The 22982-nt window shown below is 38.5% G+C and overlaps 1 non-coding gene across 1 annotated transcript; it reads right to left on the bottom strand.

Annotated features, from left to right (window-relative positions):
- Window positions 1-12781: 12781 nt before the first annotated feature.
- LOC115868077 lies at window positions 12782-12945 on the bottom strand. The gene has a single exon (XR_004045399.1). It is a non-coding gene; the product is annotated as a U1 spliceosomal RNA (small nuclear RNA).
- Window positions 12946-22982: the final 10037 nt, after the last annotated feature.

Below are 22982 nucleotides of genomic sequence, written 5' to 3'. Positions count from 1 at the left end.
TTTGTGAATAAATGAAGTGAGAAAACCTGTAACTTTGGGCAAATGTCCAGGGTATGTTGCCCATTGCTCTTTCTGCTTTCTTTCTTTTGGGGGGATGGGGTGTGGGTAGGCTATGCATGAACCATCGTAAAGCTGAATGAAAACAGTATTGCCATCATGTCTAGTCAGAAGCATTTTTCTGGTGAATTCCTGTTTTTCTAACCCTGCTCTGTTAAGCCCAGTTCTCCCTTCTTGAGAAGTGGCTATCCACCGTACTTCCCTTTTCAGTTGTGACCTCACCCACTCAGCTCTGAGGTATGCTTCTGTCTCTTATTTTAACTTCCTCTACAACACTGGGGAACAAGATCTTTATTCTAGTGTAGAACAGATCCTTCAGTATTACACGAATATATTCCACCCATTTGTGGGAAAGAACGGTCTACAGTACTGCTTTACTAGATCTGCATTGCCTCAGATGTGGAATTTAATCTGTGAAAACATGCCTTCACACTCTACAAAAACCTGGGTATGTTTAGCTAGATTCAAGTGAAAACCTATTGTAGCTGTTGTTAAGATGCTGGGTTAGGCCGCGTTGACTAGAGAAACAAATCCAGTAACACTCCTGTATGTACCAGAAGGAGCTTATATCAAGAAGTAATTCATATATCAAGAATTCTTCCCAGCCCAGTCCGACTTACGTTCATAAATCTGATACTAGTCCGTAAATCCCTCTTCAGACTCAGGCAGCCACATGCACCGATGCAGGGTACAGGAAGCTCACAGGGTGGTGGGTGCAGAATCATGTGGATCCAAGCCCAGTGGAATCACACAGTTCTCAGGGTCAGCAGCACAGAGTCCCAACAGATAGGAAGGCAGAGTGAGGTCACAACCCCAAGGGCAGCTGTGCATCAGACTGTAACCTTGATTGACAGGTTGGACTTCACAACTAGCCAGCAGTGTCTAGTTGACACAGAATTGTCTAACAACAAGTGCCTTGGATTCTTCTTTGGTCTTCCTTATTTTCAACAGTCTCGTACGCATGTGAAAGTTGGACATTGAATAAGGAAGAAAAAGGGACAAGTATATTATGTATGTATGGAATGTTACTCCGAGTAATATTTGCTATCCCTGGTTAATTTAGCATTAGTTTACTGTTAAAGGCCTCCAGGTGGCACTCTCAAGTAAGTATTGCTCTGCTAAGTTGGTGGTTCAAACCCACTGTCTCTACTGAACACTGTTGAAGTTATTTGGTCCTGTAAATATTTACAGCTTGCAAAACCCTATACAGGGTAGCTATACATTGGAATTCACTTGATGGCAGTTGATTCTGTTTTGTGTTTTGTGGGGTTTTTTATGAGTTAGAGTGGTCTAAAAGTCAGTGGTGACTTATGCATGATCTACCGTGTTTCCCCCAAAAGTAAGACAACCCCCAAAAATAAGACCTCCCCGAAAATAAGGCCTCCCGACACTATACTGTAACTCTGCACCATAGCGATGGTGCCGCTGCGCAGCTCACTGTTGGTGACAGCGCAGCCGGAGCAGACAGGAAGTGCAAGGTCTCTTTTAATAAAACAATAAACAATAAACATGTACCGTATTCTTCTTCATGGAAAAATAAGATATCCCCTGAAAATATGACCTTGCGCATCTTTGGGAGCAAAAATTAATATGACACTGTCTTATTTTGGGGGAAACAGGGTAAAAATTCTGGTGCTGCTGTGGATTAGGCAGTGGACTGTAAACATCACGGATGGCAGTACAAACTCACCAACTATTCTGAAGGAGAAAGATGAGGCTATCTGCGATTGTCAAGATGTATACCCTCAGGATCCCTGTATAGGGTGGCCGTGAGTCAGAAGTGACTCATTGAGAATGGACTGTACTTTATGGTTAAAATTAAGCAAACTCATACCATTCAGAGTTTCTACAGTTTGATACAGGATCATGGAGCCACATGAAACATGGCTGACTTTGACAAGCACTGCAAAAGTTGGCCCCAAATCCTCTGGTTTGCAAGATAGTTTAACATCAAAATCCGCCTGGACAAAAGAAGTTGCTTTCCACCTATGGCTCTTCTCCCTTCAAGATTGAAAATTAACTCAATGTTGGGGGAGTGATACATTTTTTGAATTGCTAAAATGAATTTAACTTAGCAAAAATAGGACATTATTTTGTAGAATGATGCTTGCTCTTTGCCGCTGCGTGATGGCATCTCACAGTTACACAATAGGAGAGTGTAGACCTGCCCTTGTGGGTTGCCAAGACCAACCCTTCACAGGAGTAGAAAGTGCCATCTGTCTCCTTTGGAGCAGATGGTGGTGTCAAACCGCTGACCTTGCAGTGCCTAGCCCAATGCATAACTGCTACGCACCAGGACTCCTAGAATGACACGATCTCTGTCTCGCTTTCTCTCTTTTTTTAATAGAAATTTCCTATTCATGCTCGCAGCCATGCCTCACTTTATTTTTCACTCTAGAGAGGGGTCCTTTAATTTCTTCCTCTCCCCTTTTGTCATCAATACAAGCTGTTCTCATAATCATCACTTATCCTCCACAACTTTTATAGCATACTCTTCTATTGAGATCACATCCATTATCACATTGATTTTTTAAAACCAATTCATATAAAATAAGACTTGTCAATGAAAAAAGAATCCAACACATCAACCCCTGTATGATGTTTCTATGAATGAGAGTTGTATTATATATAAATTGCCTCCTCTGTTTGTAGAAAGAGTTTTTTTGTGGAGACACAACATTGGTCGGTGAAAACTATACTAGATGATTATAATCGAAAGAACATTTGCCAATAGGTATAAGTAGTTGTCCTCCCTCAATTTGCAAGATTATATATATAGCTTAATCCAACGAGCTTGATTTATTTAAAGAAAGATAAATACCTGTTTACTTCACTTTATTTGATCATTGTCTTCGTGCTGACTGCTCTTTAAGGCATACTCTATCCTGCTTTCAAAGATTCATATTGAAAAAGGTGAACATCATATTAGATTATATAATTTAGAAATAAAAATTTTAGAGCGCAGCTTTATCACCGTCATTACAAACTCATTAGCCATGCCTTATAAAGTACCACTGTGCCTGCAAAGTAATCAACAAGAAGGTGCTATTAGAAGCAGCACATATTTTGGTCATGTTCGTTGAAGTGACAAATCCTTTGGGGTTCCACATAATTCTAGCCTCAATCAGAGAACAGTTAGGTCCTATAACATGGCCTTGCTCCATACTCGCTTTCAAGAAGAGATTACTGAACATAAGCATTCTACAGCAAAGTGTGGTGAAGAAAGCACATGGTGCCCAGCTAACAAGTGGAATGGGGTCTTAAGCAGCCATCTAAGAGAGTTGTCAACTAATTCCACACGAAAGAAACACACCAACCTGTGTGACCCAAAAAACGATGACAACAAAATCTAAATACGAGGAAAGGAAAAATATCAGAGATTAAATTTTAATCACCCAATTTGTAGGTTATGGAAGACAGTGGGAACTAAAATCTACCTGTAAACTATTGAGTCAGATTAAGCGTCTGGCAGATCCTCCCTAGCCACAGGCAAAGGATGAGAGATACTGTAAACTTGACTATAGTGGATCAAACCATGGTGTAATATGATACTTGATCAGTTGACCTTCCTCTGGACTCAATCTAAATTTGCTCTAGGCTCAAATGCTTCTCACTTGTTCCATGACAGAAAGTTCTTCCCTGGCTTTTAAAATAGTAGTGGTGGCCTTTCCTTTTTCTTCTTCTTATTCTCTTCCTTCTGTTTTATTTTGTTTTGTATTTTTTCTGTTAGGTTTCCAAGTGTATGAAGCACAGAAGGAACGGAATACCGAGAGACCCTAACTGACGCAATGGTTTATGGTGAACAGGGTGGGTGGGATGGGTGAGGGGAACTGAAGAGTAATTAATGAATGTGGGAGAGGGCGGCAAACATTGGAACGGATTGTGATGTTGTGTATATATAACTCTTTTAAAAAGTGATTGAACCATGCAAGTGTATGGTAGTGAATTTATATCAAGAAAACTACTAAAAGAAAGAAAGAAAGAAGGAAAAGAAACTAAACCTGACCTATGGTTACCATGGGTGAAAGGGGAAGAGTTTTTGCTCAGGGGGCATTGAGTTTATATTAATGGTGTGGAACCATTTGGAAAAGGATCTCAATAATGGTGGTACAACATGAGGAGTATGAATGGTACTGAATTATACGTGTTGAATGGGAGAATGCTTTGTTGTGTATATTTTTGCCACAATTGAAAAAATAATTTCATGAATAACAAGGAACACAAGGAAGAAGAAAATATTCTAAAATTGATTGTGGTAATAAATGTTTAATCTTCTTGATATGATTAAACTATTGAATCCTATGATCTATGGATGAAGTGTCAATAAAACTGTTAGAAGGAAAAAAGCGCCGAATCCCTGGCCAAGGCCTTATGCTTGATAAAATACAGGGGTACCAAAGCAAAAGGAAGACCCTCAAGGAGGCTGCGGTGGCTGATCAAGCCCACCAACTGTGAGGAAGACAGAAGACTGTCATGGTTCCTTCATGTGCACATGGTGCTGTGAGGGGATCTGTTTCCACAGCATGAACCAACAACATCAGTGACAGCCTATTGGGCTTAGATTGCTCTATTTGGATAAGTACCTTTACAACACATTTGAAAAATATTACAGCATAATTAGAACTGCTCTGTATGTTTTCTGAGGCTGTCAATCTATGAAAAGAGACAGCCCCGTCTTTCTCTTCTGGAGAGTTTAGTGGGTTTTAACCTCTGACACCTTTGTTCAGCAGCCCAGCACTTAACTCATGACACCATCACTGTTCCTGAAAACAAGACACACGGGCTAAACTCAGAACAAGAGATCCAGAGTAAAAAGGTACTAAGTCAACGCTTATTTTAAAAGGTTGTAAGCAAAAATGCTGTAGCAAGGAAAATTGTTTTTCTCAGAAGAGATAAGACAAACCTAAATTGATGTTCTCAGTTCCAAATACCATCAAATAGAGACAAGTGCTGAGAAATATGAGTCTGCATTGTTTTTCTCAGCAATTACTGGTTCCTTACTGTCAGTTTCAAGAGCTTTATTTTTTCATTTTTCTTACATTTATGATTGAACTTCAACATTTTTCTTCCATGGATTTTTGCAAAGATAATACTGAATTCTCTGTAAATTATCTTTAATATATATTTTTTCTCAACAACATTCAAAGCTTAGCTCACAATACACATGCCTTTCCTCTGGTTCAGGTATATTAAATAGTGCTTCTCTGACTGCTCAACATTCTCACAGAAATCTCTTTCGTCATTTTTTATGCCATATTCTGCACAAAATACCATGATCCAGAGTATAACTGAAGATTGAAAACAGGAATTATAAAGATAATACCAGCTATTCATTGCCTATGGGGATTCTACTCATATTACCTGGAAAAAAATAATAGTTTTAGTTCCTTCAGAAAACCAAAATTCTTAAAGTAAGTAAATTTATAGAAATTTCTACCTTTCTCTGGATGGTCTCACATTTCATAAAAAGCTATTTCCAATATATTTGGAAACTAGAATATTATTTTATAGTCATAATTTTGTTTGTTTGTTTGTTTGTTTATAGTAACTAGGATTGTCATCTAGAAGAACATAAGGCTAACTTTACTTAATTTAAAACTGCATTTGCATTTCTTAGAATATGGCAAACATTAATTTTATAAATGTCATAATATTACATATTTATTATTCTCTAAAATTCTAATGTAATAGACAATGTTTCACTATACAGTGAACCCTCGTTTACCGCGGTTAATCGGTTCTAGACCCTACCGTGATAAATGAAATTCCGCGAAGTAGGATTCCTTATTTTTAAATCAAATATTTTCGTAGTTAGAGCATAGAGGACATGAAAAAACACCCTTTAGTCACCATTACACTCGTATTACCCAATTTATTAAACGAAAAAGGGAAAATACAGTAAAACATTTTGGACGTTACAATTATCATTTATTATTTATTATATTATTTATGGCATCAAGCGTGTACAGTATGAGCCAATAAGTGGCAGTAATGACAGAGCATGCGCTGTTACGCAAAAACCGCGATAGAGTGAAGCCGCGAAGTGGCGAGGGTTCACTGTATATATTTATTATGTATATATAAACTGTATGTTGCTGTTTTAAATAGGCCACATTAATAATGAATAATTCTAATGTGAGTGTTGCATGTATTCAAATATTCCGTGTACTCTAGAAACACTACATACATATCACGAGACAATGGGTACAAAACTAGCCCTTGCCTCTCAGAAGCACCAAGATACACTAATCAAGAGAGAAAAAAATTAGTAGGCAATAAGAGCTTAACATTTTTGAGGAAATAAATTCTGGAGCATTTTGTATTTAAGCTGTGCTCTATGAAAATATGAGCAATTCAAGTAAAGACAGGTTGACAGGGGAGTTACAATGAGAGTCTTCTAGGATAAAACGATGACATGGAAACAAGCCGGGCGGAGATGGGCCAGGTATTCCTCCACGCGTGGCTAGATCATGGAAGTGCAAGCAAGGTTGTGTTGAGAATGGTTAAGGACTTTAAATGTTAGACTCCGAGTTTGTATTTTATCCGGACTGCAGTGGGGAACAGTGAAATGATTCTACTAAATTTATATCACCGTTGACAGAGGGAAGAGATTAAAGGAAGGGCAAGACCAAAGTCTGGGAAACTCTTCAGAATAGGTTTTTTTTTTTTTTTCAAATCTCAAAGATAGTGTCGGAACCAACACCAACCAAACCACAAAAAGACTATCACTGGGCTCCGTTTTACTCTGAGCTTGTGTTCTAAGGACACACACACTCCAACTCCTAAGTTACCCCTGCCCTACTTACATTAATGACCTGAAAGAACAACATGCTCTCAGACACTGAATTGCAGTCTGCGTGTGCTTGCTTTTGGGTTATAAATTTACTTTTAAATTGCATTTATCGACCGTGGTATTGCAAGGCAATGGTGTTTCACTATCAAATGTGGCCTGTGTCACAATGAATATTCTAATAATTAATGGATAAAATCTTAAAGCTTGGTAATTATTTGTTCTATAAATTGGGTATATTTGAGGCTTTGTCCAATAAAGGGTATGCCCATTGGAACAGTATTCCATACCTTGAGTGGAAAAAATGTTGTGGGTGGGGAGAGGGAGGGGGCCGGAGGGAAAGGGGGGATAGCAGGCAATTTATAATTCTGAACCTTGGCCTCCCTATTTGATGTAGCAATAGCAGTAAATTAGGTATGTAATCATTTTGGGGGCAGGAGAAAAGATTAGCTGAGAGTATTTAATGCTTATTTAACATGAATATTTATTGAATGTATATTATGTAATAATTTTACATTTATCAGTTTATTTAAACTTCATCATGGGGCTATCAAATAGGTTCTATGATCCCCATTTCAAAGATGAGTGCATTCCAGTTGTTAAACCACTTGTCAGATAGATAGGACCCAGCTAGGAAGGGGGGCCACAGATTTCAAACCCATAGCTTGACCTCAGAACTCGTATTTTCAAACCCGAACTCATAACGGGAAGTAAGCCCCATGACACACTTACTTTAATGAATGTTCTATCTGAACTTGATCAGTAAACTGTATGCTTCAACCCCAAGGCAGCCTTTCTTTAACTGGGAGACAATTTCAATGTAAAATGATCATTTCAATGTAAAATACTTAAAACCTGTTTGTGCTGGCATTTCTTAAATATGCCCAGCACTAGGCCAATGCTTTACTGTTAGCATTTGAGTAATAGGTTAGTAGACCACATGTATATACATACGCAATTTCATAGCGAAAGCAAGACACTATTTCTATTTTTAATTTTTTAAATGGGAATAATCTTTTTAAAAAGATTTTCCTCAAGGGACAATTATTATTTCTTATCATTGCAGGTTTAAACAGGTTTATATCCATATTATTTTTCTAAATCAAAGTATAGTTTTAAATCTTATAAATCTTGAGTGCTAAAATCTTAGAGATCACAGTACAATGCCTTTAAAAAGAATTCTATTCAGATATAACTAGCACATTGTGTTAGACAGGGTTCTCTAGAGAGATACAACCAAATTGCTGATAATTTAATATATTTATTTATAAAGATAATTAGATATATAACAATGAACTGTTAAATCATATACAGATAAATATATAATACAAGAAATGAACAGTTAAACTATAAAGCACTACAAATGGCTCAGTGCAACTCACTCCCGTGAGAGAGAGTTGTGAGAGACTAGCAGTCCTTCAAGTCTTGTCTGCTGCCAGATCTTCCTCTATTTATAGAGAGAGCTAGGCTATGTCAGCACAGCAGCCAATCACAAGCCAGGTCACCAACCACCAGACCCCAGCTCCAGAGCTGTCTTAAAGGAACCTCAACTTACAGGGACACAGTCCACAGGCTAGGCGTCCCGCAGGCAGTGTAGCCTTTAAATTGAGGCACAGAACAAGCAAGGCAGCCCCACACTCACTGGTCCAATGATCAAAGAACAAGAGACAAGAAAGGCGAGGCCACCAAGCCATTTATCTCTCTGCCCTTCAGTTAATCCCACTTGTGTTTATTGGCCAGGCTGGCACAATAAACTATCTCACACATTATACAATTCAATAGTTTGATGATATTAAGAGGATTATACAATCATCACCCAAATCAAATTTGGAACATTTTCTTCCTTCTTGTACCCATTACTGTTAACTCTTCATTTTGCCTCAACCTACCCTTCTATGCCTCCAGGTAATTTTATTAAACCAGTTACTGTCTTCATAGATCCACCCAACCTGACTGCCCTATACAGAAAAACACAAAGCAAAGACAAAGGCATGTGTGTGTTCAAATGTGCTTGATACAATTGACGCATTGATTGATATAAGAGCTGTAAAATGATTTATATTTTTTAAAAAGGACCCAGCGACAACGTCAAAATAAATAGAAATAAACCTACCTCAATCAAAAAGAAGCAGAAAATAGTTTAAAAAAAACCAGAATAAATTAAATACGGGTCAAAAGGAGATCCAATGACAAGGTGTTGCATTCCAACCAAAGTATGGCTGCTAAAATGCATTTTACCCTGCTCTTTATCTAATATTAAGGCTATTCGCATTCCTAGACGATGGTCAGTGGGAACTCACTGGAGACTCCATCCAGACAGGGACCCTGCCAATGGATGTGGGGCTTCCACTGTCATCCACAGCATTTCACAAACTGCGCGTTCAGGATTTCGGCTCTGGTACCTTTCCTGCCTCCCAGTTCGGATTTTATTATTTTCCGCCTTTGGATCACACCGGCTGGTGTACTTCTTTCATGTGAACATAGCTTTAGACGGGTGCTTGTTTTCGGATAAGCATTTAGGACCCCAGACACTGTTTTTTTCTGATAGTCAGGCACCATCTATCTGATTTTTTCAGTACACTTTGCTATAGCATTCATATCTTCATTGTTCTCCTCAGAAGTACTGAGAAGGGCCATGACACAAAAATTAATTCTTCTTATATTAGGACTCTGGTGAAGTGAAAGCTCAATGTCCACTCACACATCTTATGTACGTCACACATCTTATATATGTCCCTGGTTCACTTTAGAGACATTATCATTATATTGGAATACAACATCAATCTTCCTCATGGGGTGTAGGGTAATTCTATGGATTGCATTATTACTTTAGTCATTGGTATACAATAAAACACTGCTTAGAAAAGGAATGTACACATGTATAGTCCTACAAAACTTTTAAAATAAAAATGAATTTTATAAAAGATAAATGACTTACCAGAGCCACATATTCAGTGGGGATAAACTGTTTATATAGAAATGTTCTTAGGAGCTGTCTTACATTGTTGAAAATACTTAAATGTTTTAATAGCTTAGTGGGAAAAGTTCTAAATTTAAGCACACACCCAGAAAACAAGACATTTATCTAACCAAACCCAAGGGCAAATTAAAGATGGTGATGGGTGTTAACTTAGATTCAAGATTGCATGGGAGATACCTAAATCAAGAGAAGATTTAGGTGAAAAAACAGAGAATAAAAAATGACTATAGGCTGTAGAAATCCATAGCAGTTTGGTTTAAAATCTAAGCAGATGAATCTTACATTAGAATCTTAATATCTAAAGATATTAGGTAACTTTTTTTCTCCCATTCAAATATTAAAGTTTTAATTCAGTAGCTACGACAAAATTAATACAGAAACATGCATTTTTATATCACCAGGAAAATATGTTTCTCTTTGATGCCTTGCTATATTAGAGTGAAGTATGACTCTCAAGAGTGCATACATTTTAATTTTTCTAGTGACTTATTATGCAAAACGAACTTAAACTTGGGATTTTAAAACATCTATTATTTGAAAGAGCATTTTTGAATCCTATTAACAAAAGGGACAGTGTTCACTTCTTAAAATGTTAATCTTAATACTAAAAATAAAACTTTTAATAACATTCATTATTAAATTAGAGCTCACTAGAAAATCATAATAAATAGAAGCACCCTACTGTGGTCCATTAAAGGGAAGTAGTGGAGCTCCTTCTATTGAATTATAGCTGAGAAAATGTACTTTGTATTTTAAAGCATCATTTTATCATGAAAATTACCACATTATAACAATTGGAAACACTTTGCTCTTTGAAAGGCTTACTATTTTTCAAATTGTCTAAACAATATAATGTCAATTGTTAAAATAATATAGCAAATTGCATGTGACCCTATAATTTTAGAGCTGGGACCTTTCTTTTCCTTAGAGATTTTATGAAATAACACATTTTATGCCTGAGGCTTGGCGGTGCAGTGGGCTATGCATTTGTCTGTTAACCACAAGGTCAGCAGTTCAAAGCCATCAGTCACTCCGTGGCAGAGCAAAGATTAGGACTCTACTATGGTGAAGACTTACGATCTTAGAAACTCACAGGGGGCAATTCTTCTAGTCTGTTGTCCTATAGCAGCGGTTCTCAACTTTTGGGGGTCGAACGACCCTTTCACAGGGGTCGCCTAAGACCATCAGAAAACACCTATTTCTGATGATCTTAGGAACCGAGACATGGCTCCTCTATTGTCTCCAGGCGGGTCCGCCCACATGCAGATACGCCCACAGAGGAGCACCCAGCGTAAAGACTGCTACCCATGCTACACCCCGCTTCAAGACAAAACTTAGAAATAAATATTTCACAATATAGAATTACATATTGTTTTGTGATGAATCGCTGTACTTTAATTATGTTCAATTTGTACCAATGAAAATACATCCTGCAGATCAGATATTGACATGACATGATTCATAACAGTAGCAAAATGACAGCAACGAAAATAATGTTATGGTTGGGGGTCACCACCACATGAGGAACTGTATTCAAGGGTTAGGAAGGTTGAGGACCACAGTCCTGTAGGGTTGCTATGGGTCCGTATTGCCTTAATGGCAGTAAGCTCGGAGTTGTGGAGCCATTGAGATTATGAAACATCTGAATAGAATATGCTTTACTATTTTGTTATGGAAACTCCAGAATTGATTCAGCTGAACCTGAAACCTATCTTTCAATCCTTAAAATGAGGAATTTCACGTATGCTTCTGTTATGAGAAATTATATCAATCTATCTATCTATCTATAATATTATGGCTACTAAAAATGTGGTTTGGAATGATAAGTATTTGTTGAGAACTTAAGTGCCAGGCACTGAGAAAATTACTATCCTATAGTGTCATTATCTTCTTGATATTAATAACAAATAAAGCTAGTATTAATGTTACTCTCATTTAACAACTGAGAAAACTGGGACAAGAGCTAAAAACCAAACCAAAAACCAAAAACCAAATCGAGCACCACGGTCTTGAGCTGTTACGTAATGGAATCTTGTGAAGTCTGCAAGCATTGACCGTCAACACAAATGAAGTAGAGAATGCATTTTCTCTTTTAATGTCATGAAGGTAGAACCATACTGTCTACAAAAAATTCACTTTTCAAGCACTTCTAATGTCCTTTCTAACAAACAATATGCTTTAGATCATTTCTAAACAATAACATCCAAGGGACTGGAAGTCTATTCTTTTTTACTGTTTTATCATTTATTTTAAAAAGGAGATGGAGTTCTTCATCAGCAAAGAGAAAAACAGCTAGGTAGATGCAGGGTTTGTTTTAATAAGAGGATACTCATTTGCCATTCAAGTATGATAAGAAAAGCAATTTAGTCTCATACTAAACAGGCACTTCTGAAAGAAATTTTCTATTCAAGGACTAGATCAGCACTCACTGAGGTTCAGTTGAGTCGGAGATTAATTTAACAGGGTAAATCCAAATACACATCACATTTTACTCTCAACCCTGACAGCAAAAGCACTAGTCATACTGTGAACTATATTTTTATGTAAAAATATAAAGTCTATGTCTTCTTATCAACATAAACACTATTCTTACAAAGTCATACATCGCATGAGACAAAGAATATGCTTGCAGGATAAAGTATACCTGCTACCAGTGTGAACAGTTTAACATGAAACGCCTGTAAGAAACTGCTTTACCTTTGAAATTACAGACTATACGCAATAATGTTAATTTCACTATAAACATTATTTTTAAAATGTACCTTCAGCATACTTGTTTAAAATATTTCAGATACTTTTTACTATGGATGGTCGTCCATAGAAAAGTGGTTAAAGATAATTCACTGCTATTTTTCATACAGGGTACAAAAATTGCAGTGGAACATGCCCAATGGTACTAGCTTTTAAAAATTATTTACAAACAATGGTATTTTATTTTATTTCTTTTTTTTCCCCAGGGGATAACGTGAACGCAGTCCCCCACTCCCACAAATTATGCAGTCGAGTTTCCCACATTTGGGGAAATCGCAGGGGTCAGCACACCCAGAGTGCAATGGGTGAGCCTCGCCCTGGGAAAACCACCTTCGTGATCATGGTATCTCCCCTGCCAGGTAAGTATTTTAATCAGCTTTTAAATAACTTTGATGAACCTACTAAAACAAACATATTACTCAAAAGGTGATTTACCTAAAAATTATTGCAGTTGTTTAGATTTTTTATGTGCAGTCTACAAAATGGCATTATTTAAACCACCCACACAAGATAGTATGCCTCAATAGTAAGTATGTACAACTATTTGGAAATCACTCTTTACGATGAGAAATAAACCAGCAGTGACTTCATGCATTGTTGTCCCCAAACCCATTGTTTTAGTTCAGTCTACCTGACCCACAGCATGCACTTTCCAGAACAGAAGAAAAATGGCTTACAGTTTTCTAGTTCATGTTCTAAAGGTTAGTCATCCTATGTGTACAGAACAAAGTAGTAGCTCTGGTCACTGATCATGACAGTAACATCTGCAGATCAAAATGGACCAAATAGCAGTGCCATGGCCCTCCCTCATGAATAAAGTTAGGTGCCTAGAGCAATTTACAGTACATGTGAATGGGTGTGAACATTATGTAAATACTTCATTATTTCCCCATAAGCTTTAAATGAATAAGAACCAACTTAATAGTCTGGTTAAAATTACATAAATAGTCCAGAACTATGGAGATTGTAAGGAACAGACCTTCCTCTATGGTCTTGTTGAGAATTTTTAGAGGAGCAGACTCTTACAAGGTTATTTTTTGCATATCTTTTAAAATGAAAAATTCACATCTCTGATCAAGCAGTTTCACTTAGAGGGGTCCTTCTACCAACTAACTGGTGCATGTGGACAATCGAGGGACATGCATTAGGCATCCTTCTGTTGTATTAGGGTCTGTCTCTCGGAGTTGGAACTGGCTCGGCAGCACCAAACACCAACAATCACATTGAGATTCATGACAGATTAGAAGCTACAGTCCCAAGAATGGGGGAATTGGTTCAATTCCTTGTAGGACAACAAACCCAATGCACCCATTTTTTTTTTTAATGGGACAGAGCTATATGTGCTAGTATTTAACATTCTCTAAATCTCTAACATACACTTACTTTTCACTTTTCAAGTGAAAAAGGGAATGTCCAAAATGGTATGTCTACTCCCACTGTTTTGTTTTTCTTTATGTGTTTTAGGAACTGTGGGTGTCTGTGTGTGTGCAATTGTTTGCTTGCATATTTGAATGAGATCAGAGAGAACCTTTTCTACACCCCATGACTGGGAGGTAAATTAGGGAAATTACAGAGAGGTGCTTAAACAACCTCAATGAACTCCTATTTTCTAACACAATTTTCAGAACTACTTCAGTTTTCCTTGGAGGAACAGGTGCCTCTTCTCTGTGAGACTCAGGAACCATGTCCTCCCCATCTCAGCATCCTCAGTCATGTTAGCCCCTCAGCCCATCTCCTCTTTGTCTACATTATCCTTTCACACATACCTCAAACATCACTTTCATAAAAGAGAATTCCTAATTTTTTTCTAAACCCCAACAAAGTGTGACCATTCTGATTTTAAGTCCCCTTTATTTGTCCTTGTAGCACTTAGTGAATAGTTTGTTAAGTAATTAAGTAATTGTTTGGCTGCTGTCTGCTTCTCAGAGAGAGTATAACTTCTTTGAGTTATAGAGTTTTGACTAATACCTAATTTATTGTGGTTTCCCCAGCAACAGTCACAGTGCTATCTACAAATGGGTGCTCAATAAATATTATTTAAATGCCGTTTTATTCAAGGAACATTAGAAGTTTGTGGGGAAATTCCATTACCTTTTTTTAAAAGTCCATCATCTTGTAATTCTAATCTTCCATGAGCTTTTTAAAGGACTTTCACGTTGAATGATCAAGGAAGTTCTGATTTTTGTATGGCTTACTTTTAAGAATGTAAGTAAGTTTAAGGTTCTTTACAGTTTCCAAATCTTGAATCTATAAGTCCTTGTAGAAATAACACTAAAAATATTGATATCTGAGAATTGTGCCTAATATGCTATTATTTTTAGGTAACCCTATAACCAGTGCCAAATAAGAGGACTGACCAAGATGAACCTCTATGGTACCTTCTTATTTTGTCAAATCCATGTTTTGTTTTGTTTTTTTAGATAGCTAACCATGAACTTCATGCCTATAATCCCTCAATTTTTTTCTCGTACAAACACATAAAATCTTTTTATAAAATCTCACTGCTATCAAGTTGATTTCAACTCAGAGTGACTGTGCAGAGCAGGGGAGAATGGCCCCTGTGCGTTTCCTGGACGACAACTTTTTCTAGGAGTAGATTGCATCATCTTTCCCCCTGGGAGTGGCAGGAGGTTTCGAACTGATGATCTTGTGTGTAGCAGCCCAATTCATTGCAAAGGCTTACACAGACATACACACAATCCCAAACACATCTTGAATTGTTTATGATTTTATTCCAAGGAAGTTGAAGTTACAGCAATAAGATACAGCATCATCATTAAACACATTGAGCCTCTTCAATGTTCCATCTTTCTTGCTCAAGGAACTAAAAGACAGTTAAATTGTGGCCAGGGGCCAAGGAACTGCAAGAGGAATCCTTGCCACCATCATACACATAAACACCCCGCCCCACCCCTCCACATGATTACTCTAAATGGTTGATTGATTGTAGTGTTTATCAGCACTATGGAAAAGAGATTTTGCAAGTTCTTCCATCCAAGAGGTTGAGACAATTTTCCAACTCTATGAATCTGACCAACCAAGGTCACAGAAATAATCTTATGTATCAATTATTGATTGGAAAACAACCTTGCTATGAAACCTTTCATGTCAAGCACATTAAAATGCTACTTTACTAAAAAGAAAGAAGAACACATATTGGACTTGTTGGCTTTCTAACAGAACAAACCTAGGCAAGCACATTGGAGAAGGAAAAACAGCCAAGATTCTGGACAACCGCCCAAAATCAAGCAGCCTATGCTGACGGACAACTGTCTAAAATGGATTGACATAAACTGCCAACCCAGAGGACAATGAATTAAATAAATAATTGTTTTAAAACTGTAAATTTATTGTATGATAAAATAAGAGGACTTCTTTGATTTATTACAAGAGTATCAATAACTATTGATACTCCATAGTTCAAACACTAAGAAACACCAGCTTGAATTCTTTAAAACCTCCTTCCCTTGACTGGCAGTTAAGTGACTTATATACTCAGAAATAGTTGAACTATTAAGGAAATTAAGTTGGGAAGATACTGAGAAGATTCCAGAGTAGCCAGAGAGCCTCTCCCATTCATTCTGTCCTATGCTGACACCCAAACTATAGCATCTCCTATCTGATCTTGTGTGCGTAGGCTCCTTGGACCATGTCCTTGTGTTTTAGCTAAACACAGAAAGCTAAACCAAGGCAGACTGATCAGGTGTGGCTCCCGCTGCTCTCATCACACTACTGAATGCCTCAGGCTGGGTCACCAATTCTGCTTGACACCAGGGAAACTTCGAATATAGAAAGCTTTGGGGGAAGCTCCTGCAAGGTACTGAAAGACTTCACAGAAGTCCTGAATGAGCATTGTTAGAAAGATTTTTAGTATCAGAATGAAAGTAGGTCTTCCCTAGACAGCCGACTCATAGCAGCCCTACAGGACAGAGTAGAACTAACTCACACAAGGGTGTCCAAAGCGATCCATTTTGATGAAGCAGAGAGCTACATTAGAACTACCAACCTTTCTGTTAGCAGTCAATCCCTTAACCACTATACACCCAAAAAACCAAACTCACTGTGAAGGGGTGGATGCTGACTCAGAGACCGGAGGGGACAGGGTGGAATTGCCCCTGTGAGTGTCTGAGGCTGTAATCATCTTTCTCTCATGAAGCAGTTGGTGGTTTCAAACTCCTCGCCTTGCAGATGGCAGCCCAACTTATAACCACTATGCCACCAGGGCTCCAGGTTGAACCACTATAAGCCTCCTTTATAAATTCACAATCTGAGTGAATGTTTCTCTTGGTGGCCCTTGAATCGTCCTGCTCAGTAGGCAGTTGTGCATATTCTGATTTTCCAGGTTTTGATTGTCAATTTTCCCCCCTCATCCAGGCAATTACATCCTCTTTAACCCAGCTCTTTGAGAATGTTGATTGGTGGCCCACAAGTGAGAGGTAGAAACAAAGTGCACCTTGTTTGCTTTCGTTGCAGAGTATGGGATGCGAAGGGAACAACTGCAGAGCAGCTACTAGAGGTCCAGATCTTCACAGGATCAAAGGACACACCGATAAGATAAAAGGTGGCATTTTAATGCCAATGTTAAAGGCTCACAGTCAACCAAGCAAAACATACTAGTTTCAATAATCAAAATATAATCAAATGTACCAGAAGGGAATATGAAGGCAATAAGGGAATGTTAATGGGATTTGTTGGCGATATTATTGACATTCCAAAGCTGGTTTTGCATCAGTGATCAAATAAGATCAAATAAGGTAAGTTAAATGCTCTAGAACTATTTCTATAGATGAAAAGAACAAAAATCTACTTACATAAACTTCTGAGGTATTCTTCGGTATTTACCATCTCAAGAAAATATTGCCTGAATGGGCTAGTTGTTGTCTTAATATGAAAATGTATTTAAATTAATTGTTAGCACTGTCACAATTGTTATCACTTTCAAGAAGTGAAAGTAACCAAAAAATGAAGTCTCTTTTAAGACCAAACTTGCCCCTGCTTGATGGATATTAATATTAATATAATTGGTTTCCACTGTTGAAAGTAACTGTAGAATCCAATCAGAAGTAGCAAAGTTTTTGTTTGTTCATTTTAATTAAGTTGAAGTGGGAATGGGCTGCAGAAGAATCAATTGACTTGTATGCCAAGCCAACACATATTAAGAAAAAATGGTTGCTTCTCTACCCATTCAGTGATGAAATTTCATACATAAAGTGTTGAAATTTAAACTTATTTGAGAAAACTAGTTAACGGGTGAGGATAAAACCTCAATAAAAGATGGTAATGTGATTTTGCAGAGCTAAACAAAGGACTCTAGATGAAAATGCAATTGGACAAAAACTGAAAGACTATACCAGTTCCTATAGGGCATAGGAACATCAAGGTATTTCTATGATTTTCAAAGATTGCTTGATAACCTCATCTCATGAATGTTTTCCGTCTTTGTTCAAAGTTTTTCGTTACCTTGATAGGATAAACTTTTAAGTTTAGAAGAGTTAAAAAATAAAAATGAAGATGGTAAAGGGCAACAGGCCTGAGAAATGAGCATCTGTCTAATTTCATTATTTTTACCTCTGCTACCATCACCACTCCCCACCGCACCTGCCCCCTACACACACACACACACACACACAGCTTAGGTTCATTATGTTGAAAGAGTTTGAATTCTTGCGACAACTAAATGCAAACATGTTCATTGAAGTACCTTACCTTAGAATCAAATTAAATACTCTTTCTATTAGATTCTGTGTTGGAGTATGCACACTTCTGATTTCCTCTTTAGATAAATAGATAATTGAAAGCTGACTGGATTAAAAAAAAGAGGAAGCACTAAAAGCTAATTTCATTCTTGGAACATACAGGGCAATAATGGGCTGTGATAATAGGTTAGCATAAAACAATTACCGAATACCACAGCACATTTGGAAGTGGTCCTATCTGAAATATATATGGCATTTCATTTAATAATTTAAAAAACTGGAGGAATGTATCAGTAAATCATAATACAATACCTTATACTACCATCACTATAGAATTGAGCCTTCTTCTTAAGTACAATATATACATTTTAGTCACAACTTTGTTCTCCATAGGAAAATTGTGCACTGACTTTTTTTTCAAGTATTGAAAAGTATAAATGGACATGTTATTGGTCATTTTAGTGTGTTGAAAAAAAAATTAAAGACTGATGTCCAAATGTAATAACCAAGTAAACGTTATTTCATCACTAATCACTCCCAAGGAAACATTCTTTAGTGTTCAAATAAGTTAGCCCATCTCTCCATGTTACATGCATTCTTGTTGAGAAATGAGATCTATGTAAAAATCAAACAAAGAAGAATACAATTGACATTGTAAGAGTTCAGTTTTAGTTTGTATGTATCCACGGAGGCACAGAATCAATATTTTATCATAGTTTTCCCGAAGTGGTTATCTTGCATAGTTGGGATATATATTGCATGCATCTACTTGAGTTAATAGCTGCAGGGAATTGGAACTCTTTGATGATGTTTTATGATAAATAAATAGCCATAAGAGAAAGAAGAAAAATGAGGCAAAATGATTGTAAAAGCATTTAAAATACTACCTGGCAAATGCTTATAATTTAAGTAGTACTGTTTTGCAAAGTGTGTGTTTAGTGGCAATAAAAATGGAAGGACAAAGAAGCTAAACGATTAAGAGAAATATGTTGTGCCTACTCTTCATAAAATGGCCAAGCCTACTGCCATGAAGTTGATTCTGAATCATGGTGACTCCACAGAACAGAGTTGAATTGCCCCTTTTTGGCCTTCCAGGGCTCTGACTCTTTACCTGAGTACACAGCTTCATTGACTCCCTTGCAGGGAGGTTTCGAACCAATGGCTTGGTGATTAGTACCTCTACACATACCCCATAATACCAAAGGGTGACAATTAGGTGGGGGGATATATTACAGAGTAGTATTTTATTAACAGTACAGTAAATGCTTTGATTGATATACTATGTTTCATTTGAAAACACAAAATGCTGACCAAGGGAATTACTAATCTCATCACTTATTTATTATAAGTCAAGTACCATCAGAACCATGCATTTTTCACAGACAAAATTTTACAGATGAGAAATAGAAAGGAGCAGAAAGTCAACCGTCCCAAGATCACCACATTCCTAAAAGGAATACATGAAAACAGAACATAAGCATCCTGTGTTCAATAACACCAGTGATATGAAAACACTTGATGATTAAAGTAGGGGTTTTCTGCTTTCCTTCAAAGTCAAAAGTAGACTCTAATTCTCTCTATGTGCCAAAAGAATGAAATGCTGGGTCCTGACCAAAAGTTAGGCTAATGTGAATTCTCTAAAAAATAGTTAGGAATCGGGTAATACAAATCTTTAGATTCCAGTATTTTTTAAAAATAAAAGGAAAAACATTTGTTTTTCACCTTCCCTTCTACAGTGCATTATAGCCATGATGAAAACCAACTTCTTTGTGTAAAAATGACTTTAGCAGGTACATTGTAAGTATTGTCACATGAATGCATTGACATCCACCACCATTTACTTCTTATTCTACCAATTACGTTTGCTGTGGATGAACTACAAGTAAAGGCAGGCTTTCAGAAGGGTTAGGCCACACTAAGTGGGGTTTTCTGAAACCTAAAAACCTTACCCACCTCTGTGCTCTTTGTCTTTTCCCCCCAAGGAGACTAATTCTTATCCATCACTCTCCCTGCTTTTTCTGATCCTATTTATACTTGATAGGATAAGCAGAAGATATTTATAATCCATCTATAAACATTTAAAAAATGCTGGCAACTTAGTAAGTGGGTTCCACTGTCTGGAAACCGTAGAAATATAAAATGGGAAATGTTCTCTGGCACACATATTTTTTAAAACTGGAAGCGAGCTCAGGGAATAGGCCCTTAGTGCACCTTTTCGTTTGATATGAGAATGCTTTAACCAGAAAAGATTCATTGGTTTGCTCAAATGCTTCAAGGTAGAACAGGCTGTGGCTAAATCTACAAAAGCAGATTGTTACAAATAGTATCCCATTAAATTGTACATTGCCACTGGATAAACAGGAATAAAGCAGTACTTACTGACTACAGTGTAGTTTGTAGTGCATAAACTAATACATTTCTAAAGTCCCACATTAGGTGGTCTGAAAATGACATCATTAAAAGGTGGTACATTCCCAAGGCCTCTTGAACTATAGGGATAGGATTTAAACTTCAAATCTTGAAACAAAGCCCTAAGAGCGCTTACCTCATGAATGAGCCTTATTATCAGTTAAGAAAAATTCCAAGCAAGGGTGCACACAGATGACCTAAGTGAAGAAATAGTTAACTGCTGTGCCCCACCTCCTAGCTGTAAATAATCAAGGAAAGCCTTTTATAAAGCAATACAAAATGTCACCACAGGCTGACGCTCTTTCTACAAAAATAATGAGATTGTCGCTCTCTCAGATGCTGAGCACATACTTCATTGCCTTTATCTCCTTATTCAGTTTTCTTGGATATGCATATAGATCCCACCTCTCCTTTAAACAGGTAGCCTGCCATGCCTAACAAGTATCAAGGACTCCTTAAAGCCTACAAGCCAAAAGACCACAAATAAACAAGAGGAAGTATGGGGAGGGCGGGGGCAGTTTCACAAACTGAAGTTGTTTTTTTGTGTCTCCTAGATCTGAACACACACTATTGACGCCGCTCCTGAAATAAAAGGCACCAGGCGGGGAAGTCAGTTAGTCCTTTGCATTGAGACAGCCACTGGCATCGCATCCCCAGGGGCTCGGATGTGCAGAGAGGCCTCAGAGAGAGGCGCCCTGGCTTCTCAGGACTTGTGCCCCTGTGTGGACCCGGCACCTCACAGCGGCACAATCCTTTAAGACAGACCGACACAGAAAAGAGAGCTGAGCTCATTTGCAAGAGCGGTCGTGTCAAGGAAGACACTGGTCCACGGGTTGGAGGCATGTGACCCGCTCCCAGCTGCGGCAGGCGGCGACGCGAGCCACCTCCTCTGGGTGGGCGGAAGACGCTCACTCCGAGCCCCGATGGAAACCCAGGGTCCGAGAGACCCAACGGACAGCGCCTGTTAAGGACGTCTGAAGGCGGAACCTCGCCCCTTTCCAAGTCCAATGTGTTTATGGAGGGAAAGCGTAGAAGTGGCCCCAACTGAAAAGGCAATGCGAGGGCAGCGGCAGGCGCCTGGCCCAGGGTGTGGGAGATGCGTGAGATCTTGCTCTCTCAAAGTCGCCAGCGAGTTAAACTGAAAACTAACGACGGATTTGTTGATCTTTGCATTCTCAAATCACCTGCGCCTCCAGCTGCTCCTTTTCCACCACCCGACAGTGGGATTGTGGAAAGTGAACTCCACAATATTCCAATCTCAAGGGGCTCTCCCCTTTATACTTCCTGGGGGCCGGCAGGGCGGAGGCGGGGAGTGTGTGGGTGGCACCCCATCCCCACCTGTTTTAAATCCGGTTCAGCAGTCAGGTCCCAGGTAGAGTGAATACTCATCAAAGACGCCTTTTATCTTACCTCAGGACAGCAGGTGAGCTCATGACCCCACCAAGCAACTTTAATAAAGAGATCTGGAGAAGAAGGGATATATCCACACCCACACCCCACCCCTCCCCACTCACCACCAGCCAACCGCGCGCGCACACAAATACATCCGCAGCTCACAAGACTTGTAATCGTGGCGCCAGGAGCTGGGCTGCAGCCACTCTTTCCCCAAGTCCTGGGAGAGACTCAGATTTTCAAACCTTTTCTGTGGCCTCCGCTTGCCAACAACTAAAGAGATGTGTAGGAATGAAAGATGAGAAAGGAAGCGAGCCTTTCTTTGATTAAAAAAAAGAAAGAAAAGGATAAGAAGCAACAGAAGGCAACTAACAGGAGGTAAGAATTCAACTTGTAACCGTCTTTGAAGATCAAAACTTGAAGGAGAAAAATAAAAAGTTTATAAAAAAACCCTCAAGTCATAGAAGGAAATGAACCTGCTGCTCGGTCAGGTGACCCCAAGCGTGCAGAATGCCCTGTGAGGACCAGTTCGGATCAGCTGCCAGGCGAAAGCCACTAGGACAAGGCCAGGGGGCGTCCCCAGGGGTAAATGGAGGGATTCCCAGGAAATATTCTAGTTATTGGGGTTTTTTTCTTGGAGGGGGGGCTGCCATTTTTCTCTTCAAAGGTTCAGTTCAGAACTGAGAACTGAAACTGAATCGCAGGTCGTGGAAATCCACCCACGGCTCACCAACCTGGTTATGAATTCCATTTAAGGCTGCAGTGTTTGCCTCCCTTTCCCCCGAACCCACCGACCTCCCAGAAAATCGGAGCGGGGCCATTTAAAGCAGGATTTAAGCTTCGGGTTTCTTTTTATTACTGGCCCAAGTCCTGCCTCCGGCCACCCCCGCCCCTCCCTCCCCTGTTA

The sequence above is a fragment of the Echinops telfairi genome, unplaced genomic scaffold (assembly GCF_000313985.2).
Source record: "Echinops telfairi isolate 266 unplaced genomic scaffold, ASM31398v2 ScPeMD7_6;HRSCAF=24_0, whole genome shotgun sequence".
Lineage (NCBI taxonomy): Eukaryota > Metazoa > Chordata > Mammalia > Afrosoricida > Tenrecidae > Echinops > Echinops telfairi.
The sequence above is the reverse complement of the archived record's forward strand: the minus strand, read 5'-3'. Positions and strand labels throughout refer to the sequence as shown.